Below are 25647 nucleotides of genomic sequence, written 5' to 3'. Positions count from 1 at the left end.
AGCTATCTCTCCCTGTGCTATATATCTTTGCCTATGTGCCTTTATTATATTATATTATATGTAAATAGTTCCCAGCATACTCAAATGGATCACTAAATTTTGATCACTTTGATTACATATTTTAATTAGAGTTTTTAAAAATGATTGTTGTAGAGTAGGACAAGTGACAAATAGCACATAATTTTATCTGTTCAAAACTTTCATAAAAAGAAAGCCTAGTTTTATTAATGTTCCACAATGTTCAAAATGAAATATGAAAGATATGCCCATTCTATATTTTGCTGGCACAACAACAAAAATGGATCAAATACCACAACAGGTTTTGCGTGTCGTATATGGGGCTTCGTAGTGCTGTGTGGGCTAATACATCTCAGCTTAGAAGACCACAAAAAAAATTGATATTTAAAAGGTTTTCTACTCAAAAGTCTTAAGACTCAATCAAACCATACAAAATTTATTAAATTTATCTTGTATTTATATTTTACTTTAATTTATCTAAAACAACAAGCTCTTCAAGTTAACTATCTATAACAATTAACTTTATCAAATATAAATATATATATATATATATATACGAGAATTAGAAATTTATTTTATATAAATTATTGATCTGTATTAGGTTGTATAACTTTTCACTAATAAATCAAAATTAATTATTTTAATAAATTTCCTTAGAATTAATAGGTGGCCCAATCGAGATACAAAGTTTAGGCCAGAAATTTAGGACCTAAAAGTTTTGACAAGGGGAATATGGCCCAATGCCTTCTTTAGAAGGGCCATGATGATATATACCCTTGCATTGGTGAATTTTTTTTTTTTTGCCTTTTAATATCCATTACACCTTTAAAAAAATCTTAAAAGACCTGGATGTCCTTTATTTTAGATCTAATACAAGAAAACCTTTTGTGACTCCTTCGATTCAGCTTCTGGGTTTTCATCCAAAACCAATGCTGAAATTAGAAAGAGGACCAAATCCAAGGACAACAAGTTTGAGTTCGGTGAAAGCAATGCTCAGATCTTCGGGCTAATGCTCGATGATGCCCATCTTCAATCTCGCCTTTATTTCTATGAGTATCGGAATGCTTTTACCTTCTCGCTTGTGGTTATTTCTTCTTTGTAGCTTCAGAAATACTTGAATGGTGGATCGGAAGAATCTAGGTCTTTAGCAAATGGCGATTTTGTTCCGATTCTACTAGGATTTATGGGTGCTTTTAAGTTTTTTACGTTGCTCGCGAAGGTTTCATTTGAAAAATCTACATTAAGGAGGTCGGAGAAGCAATTGAATATTCTCTTTTGGGCTTTGGGAGCCATAGCTGGGAGTATGGTTTGCTTCCTAATTAGTCCTTTGGTTCTGGATTTCAATTTTGGTCCACTTGATGGTTTTGGTAGATCTTCAATTGCTGTTTTAATGGCAAGCAACGTCCTTTGGTTCTGGATTACTGTAGGGCCTTTGGTAATTACCGATGAAACCTACGGTAATCAATTTGTAGTTACTGAAAAAATTACCGTAGGTTTCATCGGTAATTACCGAAACCCATATGGTTATCACATTTTACCTATTTTTTGGCCCCCACAAGTCCCCTAATGTGTGTTAAATCCAAAAACATTCAAAATATACATTCTTCAATGATCCTAAGGAGAAAAAACCCCAAAATTTCTGAAAAAGTTCTCAAATTGGCACAAAAATTTGATTACCATAGGGCCTTCGGTAATTACCGATGAAACCTATGGTAATCAATTTATACTTGCAGGAAACATTACCGAAGGTTGCATTGGTAATTACCGAAGCCCTTGTGGTAATCACATTTTACCAATTTTTTGGCCCCCACAAGTCTCCTAATGTGTGTTAAATGCAAAAATATGCAAAATATTTATTCTTCAATGATCATAAGGAGAAAAAGCCCTAAAAGTTCTGAAAAAATTCTCAAATTGGTACAAAAATTTGATTATCATAGGGCATTCGGTAATTACCGATGAAACCTACGGTAATCAATTTATAATTGCTAGAAAAATTACCGAAGGTTTCATCGGTAATTACCGAAGGCCTTACGGCAATCAAATTTTTTTGCCAATTTGAAATTTTTTTAAGAACTTTTGTGGTTTTTTCTCCTTGGGATCATTGAAAAATGTATATTTTGTATTTTTTTGCATTTAACACACATTAGGGGACTTGTGGGGGCCAAACAATTGGTAAAATATGATTACGACAGGGGTTTCGGTAATTACCGATGAAACCTTTGGTAATTTTTCCATCAAGTATAAATTGATTACCGTAGATTTCATCGATAATTACCGAAGGCCCTATGGTAATCAAATTTTTGTGCCAATTTGAAATTTTTTCAGAACTTTTGGGGTTTTTTCTCCTTAGGATCATTGAAGAATGTATATTTTGCATGTTATTGCATTTAACACACACTACGGGACTTGTGGGGGCAAAAAACGTTGTTGAATGTGATTACCATAGGGGTTTCGATAATTACCAATGATTTCTATGGCAATTTTTCCAGCAAGTATAAATTGATTACCATAGGTTTCATCAGTAATTACCGAAAACCCTACGGTAATCAAATTTTTGTGCCAATTTGAGAACTTTTTCAAAACATTTGGAGTTTTTTCTCCTTAGGATCATTGAAGAATGTATATTTTGCATGTTGTTGCATTTAACACACATTAGGAGACTTGTGGGGGCTAAAAAAGTTGTCGAATGTGATTACCATAGGGGTTTCGGTAATTACCGATGATTTATACAGTAATTTTTCCAGCACGTATAAATTGATTACTGTAGTTTTCATCGGTAATTATCGAAGGCCCTACTGTAATCAAATTTTTGTGCCAATTTGAGAACTTTTTTAGAACTTTTGGGGTTTTTTCTTTTTAGGATCATTGAAGAATGTATATTTTACAACGTTTTGCATTTAACACACATTAGGGAACTTGTGGGGGCCAAAAAATTGGAAAAATGTGATTACCACAGGGGTATCGGTAATTACCGATGAAACCTATGGTAACCAAATATTTTTACCAATTTGAGAACTTTTTTCGAACTTTTGGAGTTTTTTCTGTTTAGAGTCATTGATATTTTATCAATACAATATGACAGATGACTTTTCCAACAAAACAACACTTAAAACCAATGTCTATTATGCCAAAACACATGTTACGCTGTTGAGCTACTAATTGCATTCCTTACTACATTGCATAACACATGCATACCACATAACATGCCCCCATTGTCTTAATATAGCGTAGAGCGATTTATGGTCCTTCAGTTGAATGGTGCTGTTGGTTGGCAATGTTATCAAGAGGTATGGCAGCTAAGCATGATCGGCTGCTATGACCAATCTGTTTGCACCTCCCGCATCTATATTGATGACGCTTCTCTCCTTGAGATTGAATCCTCTTCTTTCTTGGTCTTCTTGACTGTTTGCCAATCTTAGGTGGAAGTACAAGCTGGTTTATGACATCATCTAGAGCATGCCACTGACATTTATCTCCAAGTGGATATATGGTTTCTGAATATGCGTCACGGAGTGAGCCAACTGAGTAATGTGCCAAGCAAAGGATACATGGAGAAATATGTTGATGCTTACATGTTGCAATTGCATGGACACAAGGAAAGCCAGGTTTCTCTATACGGCATGTGCATTATCTGTCAAATTTAAATGAATAATATGCTTCAATGACTACCAAATAAGGGTGCTTATGAAATAAATGATGCAATCTAGAGAAAATCAACTCTAATAAATTGAAAAGTGTGCAAAGACTTTCAGACAAAAATTTTACCAGCCTAATCAAGTACACTCCTCATATCCCAACACTATGATAAAGAAAGGTTGTAAATATGTCTCCAAAGAAAAAAGGTTGTATCCATGTTCCCAAAGAAAAGTTTATAGTATATGGTAAGACAACATAAAAAAAAAAAGCTCTTTAGGTAAACAAATCAAACATCGATAACATACAAAACTACATGGTAATAATTTAGAGAATGTCATATAAAAAAATAAAGCAAAAGGTCATCAAGTTATTTTCTCTCATGGACATAATAAAATCCATTTCCTCCAAATCATAGTTAACATAAAAGAGCTGCATTAGGAGGATAAAATGCTTAAATTTTTTTTTTTTTTTTAAAAAAAGTAAACAACCAAGATATAGTAGTGTATTTAGACTTTAAATATATGAAACAACTTACATAATATATTAAACAATATGTGAACAAAACTTTGATGCACATTATATGTGAGTCTACATAAGTATGAATTTTGGGGACAAAGATATTGCACACGTGATATACATTATGAGCTAATTCACTTAGAATTTTGCTTTAGCTAGTTGATGGAGAATATGTCAATGTCACCATTCATATGACCTTGTAATGCAAATAAACAAAATAAAACTTCAAGTTAAATAGAATGTACAATTAAAAAACCAAACAAAACATAGAATTCTTCCAAAACTTCAATTTCTATTCTCCACAATTCAGTCTTCCATCTGCATACTTCTAGCATACAAAAAAACACAACATATAATTCTTCCAGCATACAAAATCCACATTCCTCAGCATAAAAAATTCACATTCTTCCATACTTCATCAAAAATAAAGACAAAATTAGGGAGAAAAATTTAGGCTATGTACCTTTGAAAATTTATCCCACTGCCCAAATTTAGTCAATCCTTCAATTAACTGGTTCTTCCTTACTTCATATGTGAGCTTCTTTAAGTTGAACATGTCAAACAAAGAAAGAGAGCAACTATCGTTAGATTCTTTGTTTATAAAAGGAAAAACAAACAAAGGAAGTCATCCATGTAACCAAGTAACTATCGTAAGGAATGGCTAATGCAGCTATGTATCGGAATTATTATTATCATATAGCAAATACACCTTCCTTTTCCAAATTTGTTTTAGGTATATTATCACCAAGAAATATAACTGCTATAAGAATTCTTCTGGTGAATTACCTACTCTATGCAGAATTTAAATAATCCGCTCACAAGAGTCTACTGCAGTAAATAAAAGACCTTCAAAATTCTTCAACTGAGGTGCAGGCATTTTGCAGAATTTGTTAGGAGTCAAATTTCAAATGTACAAAACTAGTATCTCAACCTAACCACAAAAATATTAAATGTTTTTCAATGTACAAAACATATGAATATTAATTTGAGCAACAAATGGAATATAATGTCTGACTCTTATCCAATACCACAAGGCAAAGAATATTAACTCCAAAATATATAATCTTCTTGATGATTATTGGAGAAATTTCCAATTGGATCATCAAAATTTGCAAATGGGATAGTTTGAGTGGGCTTAATGTAGAAAAATGAAATAGACCTTAAAATTTTCTAATATGTGATCATCATATTCTGCCATCGATATGTATTTGCAGCAACCCAAAAACTAAAATTATGATTTAATATATACCTTTTTATATACCTTTTTTCTTGAAAGAATCATGACAAAAAAGTATGTAAATATGAATGAAATAGAAATATATTTCAAATATTTACGTCTTTAATTGATAATAAAGTTGTGTAAAGTTCATTGAAATATACTTTTGGTTTAATATTATACCTCCTTTTTTGAGCCACCAATCTCCACAGTAACTTATTATGTCATGGCAAGATGAAAAATGCAATCCTAAGATAAACCAAGCCCATGAGTTATCCTTTGAAAAAATATTATAACCCATTGTTACCGATGCATGTAATATATATATATATATATATAGTCTATGCATGAAAGAAATAAAAAACAGGGGCATAAATTTACTTCTTTACCAATTAAAATACAAGATGAAAGAATAGGTTTATATATCACCTTTAGGCAATCCTATCCATAATTGTTATTGCAATTATTTCATAATATATATGAGACCTTTGTATTGTACTAATACATTTCTTCAATGCATCTATGTTAATATTTTTTCCAACGGACTACTAAGATAGCATAAGCAAAATATAAAAGCACACACCAATAGGACTACTAATAACATGTATAGAACATTGCATAGTTGTTATATAGCATGATTAAGTGGAAAAACTAAATACACATCCAGCTTAAGATTTAAGTTATAACATACCCCCAGGTTGTAAGATTTAGTACATGTAAATTGTTTTTAGTACTAAGATCCTTAGCATATCATGAAATTTCTTTCTGTATGCATATGCTAACAGTCATGCTGGTGATCCATGAAGATCTTCTACAGCATTTTTCCTTGAAGTCACTCACTCCATAGTTCAGTTTGCTACTTCCAGTAGGTACACTAGTTATCATTGTGATCCTTCTGGTAGGTAAGAACATCAAATGGAAGAAAAGTATATCAAATTTAGAATAGATATATCTTGAATTTCAACTAGAAATGTAAAATGATAAATGTTTCTTGCACTTTACTTCATTTAATATGATATATAAGCTCTTCTAACTTCTAATAACAAAAGGAAAATTGTGATTAAAAAAACAAAACAACTAGAAAAGGAAAAAACCAAATACAAAAAACAAAGGTAAGAATTATTGCTCAAGCCTTGTAATATAATGTTTTCAGCAATCCCAAGATACTTGAAAGGGTACTCAAGAGAGACGTAGACAACCCTACAGCAAATAAACAAGAACACTATGGTAAACCTCATGCACGGAATAAGTTTATATTAAAAGGCTTGGAAGGTTGCATCTGAAGAAAAAAGTAACAAGGACTTGAGATTTGTAATTATATCATGTATCCTGTAATAAATATTATGCAGTACTACCTCTTACTTTAATATTGAAATTAAATTAAAAAAGCTCAAAGCAAAACAGAGCATGGTATCTTATTGCTAGAGTAAGTCGTATTCGAGATGGTAACCAAACAAAATTGTCCCAAGACAAGCAACACCAACATAAATTGTCTGCTTAGTTTTCAGTAATTATCAGAGGCAGTTCATGACTTCAAACACATACAAGTTTTTCTTGTTAAAATCTTCTCAAATAGATAGTGATACGAACCTAGGACGATCTGCTCCTAAACCTGTATTATATTAGCCCGGATCTCAATTAAGTTCAAGTTCTAATGGAATGAACCTCAACCCTTAACCAACCTGTGATTAGAAACCTTGGTATAATGTAGACGCCACAATAGGGGATGGAACCTATTGATAAGTCAAGCTAAAACAACCAATTCTCTAATGGTGTTTTAGGTGTTCTCAAAGAACAAAGAGATAATTAATCTCACAAGTATTTTCTTAATCAAATCAAAGTTGTATTCATATTGAAAAATAAGCCTTTAAATAGGCTACAAAGCCACGAAATAAAACCCTAAAAATAAAGAAAAACTGGCCACCACACATAAAGAAACCTAGTTGGCCGAAACTATACTTCCTTTCCTAATCTAAGTTTGATTAATTAATTCCTTTATATTAAATTAGGAATTAATTAATTTACAATGGAAAGAATAAAATAAAAACCTTCCTGAAGTTATTTGTCCAGAAAATAAATAAATAAAAGCCAAAAAGTAATGGTAGTTTCCTAAAACAAAAAGTAAAAACAAATTAGGAAACTAAAAATGCTAGCCTTTTGATCAAGTTGACTTTGATCAATCTTTGAGCTCTTTGAGCTTTAAATCAGCTTTTAGATGCTTTTTAGGATGCCAAATAAGCTGAATATGAAGTCCCACACGTTGCCCATGCTTGGAAAAATAAGAAAAGGCTAATACAGTAAAATACAGTAAAGCTAGCAAGCAATACAGCAAATTAGGTCAAATTGTTGATGCTGTCCGTACAAGCCCTTTTTGATTGCATTTGGGGCTGCTTTAACTTGATTCCATGATCTCTTAGGCATATGTATTGAACTCATAAAGCACTGGAACCATTTCATGCTTCCCGGACTCCAAAAATATACCAAAACCGTCACCCAGGCCCGTTTTGGCTTCTATTGCTTGTATGAGTAAAACAGGCCTTGGTTCTTTAGATATGGCCAACCCCTCTTGAATATGACTTATTACTTGTATAAAGACAGCAAGATTGTCCTTGAACTTCTTGGCTAGGGCTCTAGTGATCAGTCCCACCTTCATCCGTAACGGATCGGCACCCCAGCGGGTTGTCGGTTGTATGGGTTCGGGCGGATTCGCATCAGATAGGGAGCAAGAAAATTTATGGTCATTTACATTCATTATCATTTTTTTTTGGTACTCCATTGGTTGTAAATTTAATTTCCATGTATAGAAGAAAACAACCAAAGATCATTTTAATGATTTTATTACAATAATAGAGAATTTGTAGTTAACTTTAAAATATTGTTTGAGAGACTAAATCCTCTCAAGGCTAGGATATTTTAGGTTTATTAAGTTTGCATAATATTTGAAGCTGGGCATCTTTCCACAAGGTAACATCCAGCAACATATTAGGACCCATTGATGTAATGTTTTCATACTTTTCTTTGTTGTATGAACTATAAGATGAACATGCCAAACATTTATGGCAAATAAACAAAACCTTAAGCCCTAGTTTTTATCATTATAAATTCTTAAAACAAACTAGCAAGCATTTTATCTAGAAAGTTGTGTAAAACTTAATATAAATCATTATCAGCATTATAACTTTTTATTTATTATTAATTTAAGGTATATAATCACAACATGGTCCACATTAACATTTAGCTGTCTTCCATGATCTAGCCAAGAAACTTTTAGAGCCATAGAAATTATGGGTCAAGGAAAAAGAAATGTCCTTTTAACTTTCTATTTCCAATTTAGAAACCTTCAAATAGTTGAAGCCAGTCTATTCAAATAATCCATAAGAAATTCAAATAAAAGATATATTGCCTAGAGATAAACATCCAAACTCTAAGCACTTTAATTTACAACACAAGAATGATAAATAATTCACTCCATTAGATTTTTTTTTTTTAGTAGTCCAATAAGAAATCTTAAGGAAAATGTTTTACTTGTATGAATAACACACTAAAATGTTTATTACATTATTTCAATGAGGAATCATTTTCCAGAAATTGATTTTGAAAATTCTTTAGTATTTGGTGCATGGAAAATATAAGAAGGAACAAAAATTTTAAAAATCTAGGATAACGAAACTTGGGTTTTTTTTTTTTTTTTTTTGGGGGACAAGTTTGAATTAAAAAATACTTCTCTCAACATGTCCCAAATAGCTTCCAAAAAAAAAAAAATAGAAAAAAAAAAGACATTATAGTTTACAAAGTTATATTCCTTTATAAAGTATTTTTCTTGGGAATTATCAACTTACCAAATAAGAAAGTGAATAATTCAAGCAAAAACCAGATATTGTCATTATATTTTGTCTAATTGTGATAAACTATGAATGAAGGAGTAATTTAGAAGTTCCAAAATGTTGGATCTTGATGTGAAATTAATTATTTTTAGAAAAATAAAATAAAATTAAGAATATAAGTTATATAAACATATTTCACAGCAACTTACTTCTGATGTTTGATGGTTTGGTTCTACTAATCCTTTAGCATCCATGCACTCAGCCTGATATTTTGAAACAGCCAGATTTGACTTGTCCAGCGACAAAGCATACATCACCTGCAAATTCCTAGATAGGCTTTCAGTTCCACGCTTTAATTCCTGCACTTTCATCTTACATTCGACAAGGAAGAAACCATCTAAACCATGATTATTGACTTCTGTCCCTCCTCCTGAAGAACTCTTTGGTCATCCCAAGCTATTTTGCCATTCTTTCTCACTTTCTCTTCTTCTTCTTCTTCGTCATGCTCTGTTTAGGGCTTGATTTTTCCTTTTTGATATTTGAAAAGGGTAATTTGGGAATATATGAAAATGAAAGGGTAAAACAAAAAAAATTCAATCAAGGTGGGTAAATTTCATTAACACGTTTCAAATAAAGGTATTGGGCTAAATTCCCCTTTTGTCAAGGTCTGGTCCAAGTCCAATCCATAAATGGTCTAGAACTTTAAAGTTCGGGCTTGGACTTTGGACCAAGTGGAAGTCGTTGGTGATATCTAAATGAGTTTTCATCATAAATCCCAAGCCACATGTGCACTTTACTGAGATTAAAATACTGCTGAACTCAAATATAAGTCATTCATTGCCAACTTAACCATTTTGCATCGAAGTATTTAAATGTAGAAAAATGGTCCAACTTTGCTATATTTATTTATTGGGGATAGGACCGATCTCAAATTATATTAATTGTACGCACAACCAAAAGCATAGCTTTGGGTAAGTGTCCAAAAACCAAAAAGAAAAACAAAAAAATTGAAAGGGAAAAATTTTATTTGGACCTTTAGTTAGATTTTACGCTTTAAATCTAAGTGAAAAATGAGTTTGGCTCTTATGGAGCCAAAATCATTGTACATTTTAATTTTTTATTTTAGAATGTTTGTTGAATTTATCAATAAAAGGTTTTGAATTTCTAAAGTAAGGAGGATGAGATCAGAGAAAGCTTTGAAGATGCTCTAAAGACCATTATTATTAACCATATGATTGGTTCAAATGTTTAGATTTACAAATTTATTTGTGATTTATATGAACTTGATAAAATATTAAAACTATAAAAGAGTAAAGTGAATTTTTTTTATGGATTCATGTAAATACTAAATTTATATTTAAATTTTAACTCTTAAAATAATTTAAGGTATGATAAGAGAAGTTCTAATAAATTATCATATCATGACCATTTTGAAGGAAAACAATTATAATATCTTATATCAGTCCTTGGATTAATTTAAAAGTTTATACATATATATACATACATATGTATATGAAGTCAAACTCAAATCAATTTAGATCTTAAATATATATATATATATATATATTGGTTGCATACCTTTCATTATATGTATGAAACATTATTTGGTGGCAAACCGTTTGCCTTCAAATGCGTCATAACCTTAAAATTATTGAAATAAATTAATTTAATGATTCAAAGCATTTTGTGAAATTTTGTATAAATGAATAAATATTTAAAATCATTTCGTATAAGATAATGTTTGATGCGAATAGAAATTTTGATTTAGATGAGAAAACTAAATATATATAGTAAAATTATACCAAAAAAATACGAACAACACATCGTCAAACAATACATTTTAATTTTTAAGAGTATAAAAATAATTGATTATCCATACACATCCACTTTATTTATTTATTTATGTCCACAAGAAAAGCCTGTAAATGATGAAGGGTGAGATCAGATTCAAGATACTCAAAAACAACTTCATGTCTAGATGACTCCGAAAAGATTAGTCAAATTGTAGAATCAAGTTAAAGAGATAAAGTCTAAGAATGGTAGGTTTGTTGTTTTCACATTTGCTAAGACAAATATAAGCTTTTATCCCTTTACTTGTTTTAGAATCAAATTCTCATTACATGTCTGTATTAAATTAGTCTTTTCCTTTCTAGAATCAGAATAATTCATGTGTTGGGGGATGATTCCAATTGGTATAATGAAAATAATGCCAGATTATCATGCTATATCAAAGTATTATTAATTAAAAATATTATGTATGAATGTAATTAATAATCATTATTTTTTCCCCTCAAAAAGGAAAAAAAATCAAAATTTATATTTTAATACGGGGATTTTGTAATTAATCTTCAAAAAGTATGTAAATAAACAAATTGCATTTACTATAAATAGTCAAAAGGGGCATGTTTTAAGCTCTGACTTCTCTCGTACATTCTTTTTCTCTTAAATTAATAGATTTTTTTCCGCTAAAGCTACCATGCCCTTCTCTTCTTTCCCTCGAAACTCTCTAAAGCAGAGTAACCAAACATGGCGTTGAACACTTTTGGTGGTGGTGACGATGATGATGCAGAAGAAACCTGCGGTTCTATACCACTATCCATGCCCAGACGGAGCTTTTGCAGCTTTAGCAGCTCACCTCTTCTTCTCTGCTGCTTGTCTTCGGTGATGTTCTTCGCCAACACCGTCTACAACCCCATCGCTTCCAATCAGCTCCTCTCGCCGAAATCAGTGATACTTACCTTCTAGACTTTTTGGATCCGTCTGGGTTTGTTCAGGAAATCTCTTCCAAGGTCAGCAGAGTGGTGGTCTCGGATCACCACAGGACCGCAGTGGAGAGTAGTGAGAGTTCTTGTTCAGTTGGTGAGTATGTGGAGAGGGTTATTGATATCCAGAGTAATGGAGCTACTATTGCTTTTGATTATTTCGAGGAAAGAGCTGGTAGTGGACTAAAAGATTTGAATGTTGGTTCAACGTGTGTTTGAACTTTGAATCCATCTTTGTTCAAGCAGGTAGTTTGTCTTTTTATGGGTTTATTGGTTTTTTATTTTATTTTATTTTTAAAGCTGTAAATCAAAGAAATTCTCTCTTTATTTGGGTGTAAAGGCTTTTGCATTTGCTTTTTTTGAATAGGGAGAATGTAATTAGTCAGGGATTGACCAGCTTATCCTAAAACCAGGACATGATTCTCTCGGTCAATCATATGAGATTGCTCTTGTGGGTGGAGCATTTGGAGATTGCCTGGTATAGTCAATGTATCCTTCCCTCTCTCCAAACATGGGTCATTATAGCATTTTTATATTTGTTCTTGTACTTCTTTGCTTCAACGTGTAGAGGTGTTGTGTTAGGTACAAGTGAATTGATGACTGAATTCTTAGTGTACAGTCATGTGAAGTTTATACATTTGTTTGACTTGTCCTTCTACGCGTAGGCTGTGAATGATGGTTCTGTATCGGAGTTGAGGAGTGAACTTGGACATCAATTAGCCAAGAAAAGCCGTAATCTAAAGTTGAGGTATGCAGCTATCTACCTACAAATATGATTGTCAATGTTATTTCTAACATATCTTTCTTTCTCTTTTTAACATTCATTGATTAGATTGTTCTGTTTTTTTATGTTATTAGTTGACTGCAATTTATCCCTAGAAAAGAAGTAGGCTTGGAGTGTACGTTAGTTTCAATCTAGTCTAAAGTTGTTATTTTGCTAGCTACACAAATAGTTGTTGACTTGTTTTGGGCCTGAAGCAACTTAAGGACTTAAATGATATAGATGAGTACAATAGATTCACTCCTTTCATTGGAGGAGATTTCCTTTCTTGAAGAATTTCTGTTCCTTTCTCCTTTGAATGCATTGGTCCTTTGAATGCATTGGTTATTGGCACGCCATGTTTAAGCTTTTACATGCCAGTTTTCTTGTAGTTATAATTCCTATGGAAAAGCAATGTTGAGGACTCAAACTGGTATGTTTGGCGTTAATTGCTTAGAGCCATTCTTTCTAGAGTTATAATGTGGTAGACTGTTCTTTTCCCCGGTGATATATATATTCATGCAACAGATAAATCATACCTTAGTTCTTTCTGATAAATCGGATAAGCCCCCTTGTCAGAGTAAATAACAGTCAGTCACTTGTACATTGGAGATCACTTCAACTCTACAATGATGTGGTTCAGATAATACACCTAATCTTTTCCTTGGTCAAGGATTTAATGCCAATACTTCCTTAGATTTGTGTGCCTACTTTCTTTTGATTATCCTTGAAGTGTCACAACTAAAAATGCCTCCAGTAACTAAAAGTGCCTTTAGTGTCACAACTAAAGCACTGTAGGGGGTTGCGGAATGATATAAGAATAGCTGCCAACCAAAGGAAGTCTTATGAACAAGCCACTAAAGAAGTGAATTGAATAGCTCTTATGAAAGCTCCAATTTTTAACTATTACATTGTCAGAACGTCCCGTGTAGAAGAATTCAAGCATAGTCTCACCATTAAAGGATACAGAAGAATTCTAGCATAGTCTCATCATTGAAGGATATTGACCACGCTTTCATCTTACAATATAGAGTTTAAAAGAGCAATGGCTGACCTGGTGAAGACCCAGATGGTGATCATTGAGGATTTATTCATGGGTCAACCATGAGGCCGTTGACCATTTTTGCTTGTTGATGCCTGATGGCACTTGCTTGGTATTGAATTGTAGTTAATTGACTAGAACAAATTGCTAGAGAAGCCTTGCAGTTTGTCTTGGTCATTTCCTGTTCTAAGCATCTTTTTTTTTTTTTTTTTTTTGTAATTAAAGCTGAAAAGGGTGTGTTATAATAACCAAAAAGAGAGGCAAGCATACAAATACAGAGTCATGTTGCCAAGGAATCAGTTTGTGGGGCAGAAGTCTCCACGGTCCTGATCCTTAATATTGCTGAAATCGTTGGAGCTTAACAAAAAAGTGATCAGACCACTATTTACATTAGATAAACCCCATCTGGATGTGAGATGTGCCAACCGGTTGAGATTCCTTGGGGTCCAAGCAAAGGAAATAGTCTGAGTCATAGTGCAAAAATCCAAATAGTCTGAAACCGGTTGAGATTCCTTAAGTGTCTTGTTTTGTATCTATTTAATTTGCTTCATATGCAGAGTTAGGTCCGCTTTCTATCTAATAGCTTAAAAGTTTGTCAAATTAATGGCAAGGCTACCTTAGTCTAAAACCAGAATGGCCACTAACAACAATGTTAGACCAGAGAGTTGATAGAGAGTGGGATGAAAAAAAGATAATGCAAAGGCTAATTAATTATGGGATGGCTATGCTTTGAATAACAATGATGATGAATTTTAAATAATATGTGCGAAAATTGAATGGAAATTTAGCAGAGGAGCACTATGATATGCAATTTCCTTTGTTAATTTATTTCTCTTTTATATGGTTTCAAGAATGGGTTTTTTCGAAAAATAGCCACCGTACAACTCCATTTTTGAAAAATAGCAAATTTTTTTTTTTAAATGGTCGCCTTTTAACCCATTCAGACCAAAATATCCTTTTTTATTTTTAAATTTTTTAAATCTTTTTTATGTTTTTTCACTACCAAAACGTAGGTTTTTTATTTCTTCTATTTTTTTGTCTCTTCTTTCCCTTTCCCTTTCCCGTTTGAAAGAAACCTAGGGCTTTCCCTTCCACCTTCCTTCCAAAAAAACACCATCTCATTCATCAAAAAAATCGTCCTCACCGGCATTTTTGATAGATTGCTTTCGAATTTGCCTCTGTCCTGTAGATCTGCTACGGTTAGAAGACCTAAAGTCGTACATACGGCATACGAGGCTTTTTATCCACCCCATTTTACACCCTTCACTGGCTTTGATACCTCTTGGGACACCCAAACATTTCTGGGCACCATCAGTGCTCTTGCCACTGTCGGGCTTTAAGGTAAACATACATCTCTCTCTCTCTCTCTCTCTCTCTCTCTCTCTCTCTCTGCTTTCCTTTTCAATAGGGTTTCGATTCTATTTGATGAAATTATGTTATTTCAATAGGCTTTCCTTGTTGTTTAGTTTTTCCTCTCTGTTCATGTGTGACTTTTGCTAATCTTGTTAAAAGAAATGTATTTAGAACACGCACTTTTGATTGGCCATTGACTAGGTAGAGCTCAGAAAATATGTAGCAGTAGTACTAGTTTGATTAGATTTACGGGATATACTTGAGTTAGCTTGCTGTATATGTCCCCGGAAGAAATAAATAAATTCCTTGTAGCTATGAGAGTCTTTTATATTGCCTCTTGAAATATATAAAAAGTGAGGAAATTCGGGAATTTTATGCAATGATTTTGTCTTTAATTTATTTTTTTTATTATTTGTATATTTTTGTAGTTATTTAGTTGTTGGTAGTTCTTGTGGTTTATTTCTGTTGGTGCAAAATTTCCAAATTTTGCATATGCTATGGTTCATTTGAATAGAAATCAAAGAAAGAATATACAAGGAGACATTTACCTATTTGAGCCTCCAGGCTCCATCTTATCATTAGCTAGGTAAGCAATATTCTGTGGCCTCTCCTATACACATCTTACACATATAATATGCTAAGTTTGATTGCTGTATGGTTAAAAAAGTCACCCTTTTTTTTTTTCCTTTCAAAATATGAGAAAAGTCATTGATGTTACTCCTCTTTGGGGGGGAAAAAAATCAATAAATACGAATTAGGAACAGCTCTGTGTTGTGGATTTGCTTGGCACTAAAATTTCCTTTCTCAATTAAAGTAGAGTTAAATTCAATTCAAAAGGCAGAGGTCTTATGGTAGGTTATTGTGGTTATGAAACTAGGCAAATGGTGGATGTGATGAATTAATTTAATCTATTCTAGCTGTCTTGCCTCTATTTATTTTATTTTATTTTTTCTATCATATTCTAGCATATCATTGTTGGGTTTTATGTTACTTTCAAAATTTCCATTCTTTGCCATGAAAAATAATAATAATGATGAAGATTGCAAGAAAGTCTAAGGAACTGTTAGGAAATTATCAATAACCCATTTGTTTCGACAAGTTGTGTTCTGGTCGAGCTTCTTTCATCAGCTTAAGAGATTCAATGCTGCTTTCTGGGTATTTTTGATTGTATTGGTAGCTATTTAAATAGTTTCAGTGCTTCTCAAGACAGCAAATGGTACAGGTTTTTATTTATTTTTATTTTTTTCATTCTATTCTATATGCTTTTCCTACTTTTTTGGTTCATATGAATCATTATTTTTGATGTTTTCATTGTCTTTGATTGAAACATGAGTTTCTTCACAGCTCTATATGAAGTTTGTATTCTTTAGAGTCAATATAGTAATTCTTTGATATATTTATCTAAAATTTTGTTGGGATTGAATGGAAACAACTTGATATTTGCTACATAATTGTTGGAGAAGAAAACTCTGTCTTCAGGTTGAACTCAACATGGTTTCTCGTTTTGAAATTGCTGCAAGAAATGATTTTGGGAATAAGGTTTTTATGTAGATTGATTTATATTGGAATTACTGGATTGTGGAATTTGAATCTTTTTTAGATTGAATTTGGATAGAAAATTCAGAGAAAGAAATTTGATTTTCAATTAAGTTGTAAAAACTTTAGAGACTATGTTAGTGAAATTACAAAATAAGTTGGAGCTTATTAATCTTAGGAAAAAAAGTTGAAATTTTAGATTCATAAATGTAAGAATAAGTAGAGCTTTTTATGAGAAATTTACATAAAGCCTTAAGATCAAATGGACAAGATTTTTCTTTAGGTCTCTGTCCAATTTCTTGAAATGGGAAACTTCCCAAACCCATAAGAGAAGTAGTCCCCCACCAGGCCACAGTCCTAACCCAACCGGCAATGAAAACTAGTGATCCCCATATTTTTCTTGACTTGTCAAAGATGATATGCACTTATCTTGCCTCTTTCTTCAAGTTATTATTATTGTTTGGTTGCACTCCAAAAACATAACCACTCTCATGATGGAGTCTCTACTCCATGCTCCTATTAACTAAGGATATATATGTAATGATAAACAATGAAAGGAATAAGTTGCTCTTCGATGTTGTCTCTTTGGTGGTAAAAGTGGAGCCGATTATTCTCATTACACTGAAAAAGTGACCATAAGATTTCCTTTTCACATATGCATTTTTTCAACTGGAAATATGTATGAATTGTGTACTACATTTATTTTTCTACCCCTGTTGATCTTATATAGAGGTTGTTGTAATTTGTCTTCAGGTACTGGAATTTCCCTTTCATCTTTAGTAGTTGTCAAAGGAAAGATTTGTTGGGATCCTTACTAATATTGATTTTCTATATTTTTCAGCATTGGAGGAGCAGGTGATGGAATAAGCAGAAAATTGAAGCACAAAAGTTGCCATCGTTAGAGTTACAAGTGTATGCTGAGAAAATTACACACACACTTACAGAGATAGAGAAAGAGAGAGAGAGATATATATATAAATAGATAGAGAAGCATTGTTGGCGGTTTGTCTCCCATTAATGTAAGTTGCTTCTCTGAACAAAATAGAAAAATGTTGTAAACTAATTTCGCTTGAATGTAACGAACTAATTTGAGAACCTTTATTTGTGCTGTATTGAATGGTTATTCAGAATTGTTAATAATTTCCATGATGGATTATGTTTGTGTTGCATGGTTAGAATGTGAAATGTGAAATTAAAACTATTGTGAAGTTGTGTTTTTGTTTGAATTTAATGGGAGTTTGAATGTGAAACCATAATATATCTATAGGTTATCCTTAGGAAGCAATGTATAGTGTAAACTGCTAATGTATAATGTACAATACTATATAGAAGATATTGTAGCTTTTAAATCCACATATGCGCTGGTTCGAAAAGATTCTTTAGCCATTTTCATTATATTGTTGCACAAATCCCGTTAGGTGTATGTCATTTAGGTTCTGGAAAATTTTCCATCCGGAGGAAAATATTTCCTCTTTTTTTCCTCCTGGAGGAAATTTTTTCCTCGAGGCAGAAATTTTTTTACTCCAGGCGGAAAATGTTTTCCTTTTGGAGGAAACTTTTTCCTCCATTTTTCCTCCAGGCGGAAAAATTTTCCTCCAGGCTTTCCTCGTGTCGGAAAAAACGTTTCCTCCATCTGTTATGCTTTGTTTATTTGATTTGCAGATAAATGGATTCAGATTACCAATGAAGGTTTTGGGACTCGGAGATATCGAGGGCAAAGGTTAATTGTAGATCGAACTTCTGGAAAGGCGTGTTGGATATTAAGTTCAAGCTTACTCCAGCCCAAATAAAGAAGTTTGAGAATAGCTGTTTTGGCCACTTTTTGAAGGCCAATGAGATACAATTTAGGGGCCACATCGTCAACCGCATGTTGTATAGGCAGTGTGTTTGCGACGACAAGGATTCTATGGTATTCAATTTTGGAGGGCATGGTGCTAGATTTACACGGAGAGACTTCACCATAATTACAGGTCTATGGTTTGGTTACGAACCCAATAGGCGAGTTAATATCTCTACTCATATTAGTGACACGTATTTTGGCGGAAAGCGAAAGGTCACTAACTCGGAGATAACCGAAGCTTTCATGACTGCACAGTGTCAAGACGATGATGAAGCCGACAATGATATTAATATACATTCCAACATAGTAATATTATTTATACACTTTTGTAGTATTTGTAGGAATATTAGTATTACTTACTAATCACTTGATGATAATCCCTTTTGTCTTTTGCAGTAGCCCGTTCATGGCTTAATGAATGTAACTGAATTTGAGCATACATATATCGGCAAATTGGCATGGGATGTACGTCATGACAGTACTCCATACAATGTTGCACCTGCTGTCCGAGACAAGCCACCACAGGTAAGTCACGATGAAAAAGATGAAGGTTGTAAGTGGAAGAAGTAAGAAACGAAAAGAGGCATCTGTGGAAATTATGGGTAAAGGAGGAAGGCGACAAATGGGACATAAGCCTACAGACCAGCCTTCATCATCGACTGCAGGAGTTGCTGCTCATGTTCATGTTAAACCATCGACTCCATCCCAACCTCCAACGACTTCATCCCATGATGAGGTTTGAATAAATTGTATGAATGTTTATCTTTTTTATTATTGCAAGTACTAATCATTATTGTTTCTTTTAGGTACCTTTCAAAGAGAGATTAACTATCCTTGAAGGCGAAGTGGCTAATGTACGACAAGACATTAAGGATTTAAGAATCGCCATGCTTAGAGAGTTTGCAAGTTTAGACACCAAGCTTGATAAGTTAATGAAGCACCAAGGAGTGGGAGTTGGTGCTGACGGGTTGGGAGATGGGATGGAAGTGGACATTGAAGGGATGAAAATAAAGAAGAGTTTGGTCCCGATGCGACCCTCGTTGATAGACAGTCATGTCCATCTGCTGTAGACAATGTAGGACCAAGTGTTACGATTATCGAGAAAGTGTCTCCATCAAAGTTTCCTACCGGGAGACGTGCAAGAAAGGTAGCAGCTGCTAAACAAAGTATAGATATTGGGAGACGAGATAGGAAGGCGGCAGCAGCTATTACAACTCCTTATAGTGTTGGAGGCTTGCGGAAAAAACTACAGCACACTTTATCCGGTGCATCTTCTACTTTGAAGTTCGACCTATACAAACCAGTACCCACGCAACTTGTAAAAAATTTTGACCAATTTATGAAGTCCGGTTGGGCAGCAAAGGTTGATATGGACATTTTGATTGCGGGTAAAGACTTTTTCCAGTTGCTTATAACCAGTGAGAAGTGGTTGAATCATGATGTAAGTATTTTTGGAATTGCTGGATTTTTATTTTATAATTTGATAAATTCCATAGATAGTTGTTCAACTACATGGATGTAATTTAAAATTAACTCGTCTTTCAATGCAGCATATGGAAGTCCTGCCTTACTTATTTTGTGTACGTGCCAATCGATTTCCTAATGTTTTTTATCCTAGTTTTGAGGTGATAGATGGAGGATTTTGGGTAAGTAATGGCCAGGTGTCCTATATGTGGCTATTGTGATTTTAGGTAACTAATAAATTATTTTGTTGTAGGTATACATTGAACAGTGTTATGGAAAGTTCCTCGCCAATCCATCTAAGTTCCAATTCTCATACACAATGCAAGAATATGTGCTGGGGATTCGAATGAAGGAGTCCAAGCCATGGAAATACGTAAATCATGTAAAATATACATGTCCAAATTGTGTAATGTTAACTATTCATTTATTCATGTGCCTTCCTTTATTTGTTGTGCTAACTGAAATCCTGTAATATATTGACAGTTGTTGATTCCACTAAACAAGCACAACATACATTGGTTGGTAGGGCACGTGGACATGAAAGAGCGTCATATGACTATATATGACTCAGATAAGGCTGGTAACCGAAACAGGGGAGAAATTTATTTCCAGAAATTATGCATAATGTTACCATATTTACTGCGGTCTGCATCCTTTTATGAGCAACGGCAGGATCTTGTAGATTCCGTTGATGAGTTTACGTGTGAATTGGCACAAAATACCCCTCAGCAAAGTAACGGGTAAAGCCCCTTAATACGTATTTGTTTGTTGAATAAATACAAAGTATTGAATATGGTTCTAATAATACTAATATATGTTATAATAATTGTTTTTTTGTAGTGGTGACTGTGGCATGTTTACACTCAAGACCATCGAGTTTTTACATGCTAGATTACAAATGGCATTCGCACAAGATGACATGGAGTTCTTTAGGAAGAAGTATGCATATGAGGCTTACAACAAAGAACTCAGCATATGAGCTGAGTGGTGATGCATTTTTCTTTCCTTTTGTCAAATTTATAGATGCATATTCTTTATTATATTAGACTTTTAATTGTAAAGATAATGGTGGCTTATAATGTTCATTTAACAAAGATAACAATGTGGTATTGATGTAAGGATAAGTAATTGACCTTATAGGAAATGTGCCGTGTTTATTTATTAGAATTCTGTTATGCACAAATGCCTTACGAGCTCAATTGCAAATTTTAAAAAATTTTCCGCTTGTTGGAAAATATTTCCTCTAGGCGAAAAAATTTTCCTCCAGTTGGAAATCCCATGTGGAGGTTAATTGAAGCCTCTGAATAAATTTCCGTCAGGCGGAAAATTTTTCCTCCAAGCGGAAATAGTTTTCCTCCTGTTGGAAAAAATTTGCTCCAAGCGGAAATCGTTGAATAATTTTTACTCCTATCAGAAACTAATTTCCTCCACTTGGAAAATCAATTTCTAATAGATTATATAAGTTAATAGTGGGGCAAAAAACAATTGAGAGTGGAGTCAAATATTATATAAGATGAAGATGGAATTAACAAAAAATGTAGTGACATTTAAAATCAATAACCATTTTAAATAAAAGAAAAAATGATATATGTTTGTTTTTCTTTTCAAAATCATTTGGACATTTCATAAAATGATATGTAAACTAAAGATTTAAAATCAACTCCAAAAAGCCTCTTTTCATTTGGGATTAAATTCAAAAAAAAAAAAATTGCTAATAAATCTTCCACCGTGGAGTAGAAAATATTATATCCAATATATGAAATAATTATCAAAACATATTAAACCATAACACTAAATTAAAACTTTCTAATTCGAAGCATAAGACAATGGATTCGTACATCTCTGCCTATAATGTCCAACACCACCACATCGGCTACATCTACGTCCAATAACATCTTCACCTTCGGATGATATGCGTTGCATCCTCGGCTTACCGGCTCGCCTACGTGTCCATCTTGGTGGAAGAACAATACGACTTGCCATGTCATCCGGGGCATGCCACTGTTTTTCATCTAACAAAGGGTAAATGGACTCAGCATAAGCTGCACGATATGCATCCACGGTGCAGTAATGAGAACACATGCCATAAGGAGCAATTTTGCGGTCTCTGCAAGCGGCAATACAATGATCACAAGGATATTGATCAAGATCGAAGACTTTGCATGAGCATGTTTTTTATTGGAGATTAACTGTACCCCTCAAACTCCTACCTTCCACAAGAAACTCATGCATATTAGTGGCTTTCACACGTAGTCCGATGGACTCCAAATTTCGTAGTTTGAGTTGCTCTTCCATATGGTCAGTCACAGGCTTTGTCAATTTTGCACCTGCAGTACGTCGCTCATAAAATCACCTTTGCAGTAAATCCTGTATGTGCTTATTAATGCTACTATTGGCATCTCTTTAGCATCTAGCAAAATGCCATTCAAGCTTTCTGCAATATTGGTGGTCATGATAGTGTACCTTCTACATGGACAAAGAGAACATGCCCACCTTGTAGGGTCACATGATCGAATATACTGGACAGCCCTACTGTTTTTTGCCTCAATTTGCCCCATATAAAACTCAAAATCTTCAACCAAATATGCACTAGCTGCGAGTATGAAACATTGTATTATTAATTCATCTTTTGCATGTCCATTTGCTTTAATATTTCTACTTATATGGTACGTGCTCAACGCATGGTATGCATTGGGAAAAACTTTGCGTAATGCCCTTTCAATAGCGGGGTGTCTATCACTCACAAACACCAAATCCGGAAAATCTCCAATCGCATCCTTGAGGTTTTGAAAAAACCATGTATATGCTTGCTCGTTCTCTCCATCTCCAATGTCAGGACCCGTCCAAAATTCCTAACCGGAATCCTAGACAAGCTCTGATCCCAAGGAAACCCTACCGGACCCTCCAATGGAAAATCCGGCAGAACATCCCTTAAGGGTTGGACTTACCATAATTTTCCTGTACTGAAAATACACTTCTATATACACCACATTATTCCTCCCACATTACTACAATTTAAGTTCCACAACTGGCAGCACTTCGATAACAAATTATATAAAAAGGCATATAATGGAATTAATTTAGTAAATAACCAATTAAAATATACCATCACAGATTCTCGTCCACCCACACCACTCACTGAGTGCTGCACATGTCAAATACACTTTAAATATCATTTTACAAATATGCCAATGCGTAATATAGAAAGAAAGGTAGACTACATCACACTAACAATCAAAAAACAATAACAACGTTTTAACGATGATGGTATTGAGGTAACTTGCCTGAGGGCTATTATATTCCCACACATGTATTAATGCAACTTGCCTGAGGACTATCTCACATGACCAGAGGCTACCACTTGTCCGATGGCTATCTTTCTTACCCGTAGGCTATGATACTTATCCGAAGGTACCATATGGTAGTAATAATAATACAAACAATAACTAAATTAAAATTAAAGATCTCATAATAAGGTTAATAAAAATAAAAAAATAAAAATAATAATCAATATTATTTACTAAAATCTCAATAACTGAGAATAGCAACAGCGATGATACTTGATAATAGTTTTGTTAATAAATACCATTGATAATAACAATAATATCAACTATAATCATAATAATGATAATAATAGAAATTGGAATTACAATAAAAATAATCATTATAAATAATAATAATAATCCCGATAACAATGACAATAATGATTAAATAAACAGTCAAATACCATTAATAGTAATAAGGATATAATAACATCGATTAAGAATATTAGTAAGAAATTAACTCACAAATAGATAACATAACATAAATACATAAAATCATATCTTAAAATCCATAGCATAAAATGAAATATGCACGCTCGTAATGGAGATACGTACGATACCTTCTAACATGCTACGTGATCCATGATTCCAGCTGTTGCCGGCACCTTGCTACCAATACAAACCAGGGTGGTTGCCTATATTGGCCGTCCGATCCCCTGGACTTGTAGGTAACATGGTTATGAAGCTAGCTAAGGACCACATTTGTTTGTCGCCTCCGTATGGTGCAGTATATACAGTATAATATCAAATAATATAACATATAAATATATGTACGAACACACACATATATATATATATATATATATATATATATAAATATACTTGATGCACCATACTATATACCAGTGGTGCCCGAAGGTACCCAGCGTCCCGAGCACCGATTGACGGGAGGTTAAAGAGAGAAACTTGCATACGGTCACTTCGGTGTCCCGACAGCGCCGCTGCTTAAACCGTCATCCCGGCCATGAAGGAGGGCGGCTTATGGCCAATATCAAACTTGCCTACCCTCGGTCTGATGGCAACTCACGGGAGACATTACAACTTGCGCGCTTATAATAATCACATATACAGTACAGAACACCAGTACGTGTATGGGTGCATCTAAAATAAATAACTATATTTATTATTAAAATACGCAATTTTTCCAAAATTCACCGTGGATATTATACCATTTTTTTCAAATTCACCATCCCACATTTTTCTTAAATAATACCAGCATAAATCCACCGATAATAATATACAAATAATGTTTCCCCAAATTATAAAATAAATTAAATAATATTCCAAGGGCATAATTATATAATTTGAAACCACCAAACTTAACCAATATTTTCCTCAAAATATTTAAAGCCAAATCATGCCCAAAAATAATATTAAAATCCAAGTACACTTAATTAAATGAAAACACCTTACTCATACGTAATGAATACAATTAAATCACAATAATAAAAATCAAGAATTCTTAATAAACCAAATTTCCATTTAGCATCAATAAACATAATAAAATTTAAATCATAATTTCATAAAATTAGTCTCTTCCACAATAATTCAATATAATCAATTCCGCAAACTTTCAAATTAATTCATACTAAATGTCAGTAGAACCATATACAATTCCACAAATAATTAAACATATAAAGATACATTTTATTAGCTGTCATAACTTCATAGTAACCTTACAGTAAAGTTAACAATAATTTAATAGCAGTTCAAAATCTACGGCTTTCCAAACTTAAGAAAACATTAATTCAACCTATATTTATGTAATTCAACACAATTGGACATCATCAATGTAAATAACAATTATTTAAAAATCACACATACATTTTTCAGATTACCACATTAAAATAATATTATTTTATCCAAAAATGGCATCTTTCAAAATACTCAATCACAATTCACAAATAAGGTACCAAATCGAAGCTTATAACGAGGACATCAAGAATATACCTTCAATTTGCCCCACCGCCGCCGGAGATGGCTGGAATCCCATCGGGGAGTCACGACCGGTTTTGAACTCCATAATATCCCACAAACGAGCGAGGTTTGAACCAATTTGAGCTTGGAAACGGACTTATGGGTTAAACCGCTGGGAATGGACTGGTTGCACGGCTGCTAGCCGCCGAAAAACCAGCCGACAGGGAGGAAGCCGACTGCCTACGTTACGCGTCGATCCTGGCGCGTTAACCACTCCACCGGCCAGAGATTGAGTGGTTGAGGTCGTGCCATCGTGGGTCGCCAGTTTGTCCAGTGTGTGTGGCCTGCTGCCGTCTGCACAGTGGTCAATCGGTCGAAGATGAGGGAGGAGGAAGGTGGACCCGTCCGGGGGGGGGGGGGGGGGGAAGGAAGAAGAAGAA

General features: G+C 33.5%; 1 long non-coding RNA gene across 1 annotated transcript; it reads left to right on the top strand.

Annotated features, from left to right (window-relative positions):
- The first annotated feature begins 11681 nt into the window (after positions 1 to 11681).
- LOC132800566 (uncharacterized) lies at positions 11682 to 14622 on the top strand. The gene is made up of 3 exons (XR_009635697.1): positions 11682 to 12218; positions 12386 to 12450; positions 12638 to 14622. It is a non-coding gene; the product is annotated as an uncharacterized LOC132800566 (long non-coding RNA).
- The last annotated feature ends 11025 nt before the right edge of the window (positions 14623 to 25647 follow it).

Source organism: Ziziphus jujuba, chromosome 2, assembly GCF_031755915.1.
Source record: "Ziziphus jujuba cultivar Dongzao chromosome 2, ASM3175591v1".
Classification (NCBI taxonomy): Eukaryota; Viridiplantae; Streptophyta; class Magnoliopsida; order Rosales; family Rhamnaceae; genus Ziziphus; species Ziziphus jujuba.
This window is presented reverse-complemented; position numbering and strand designations above follow the sequence as displayed.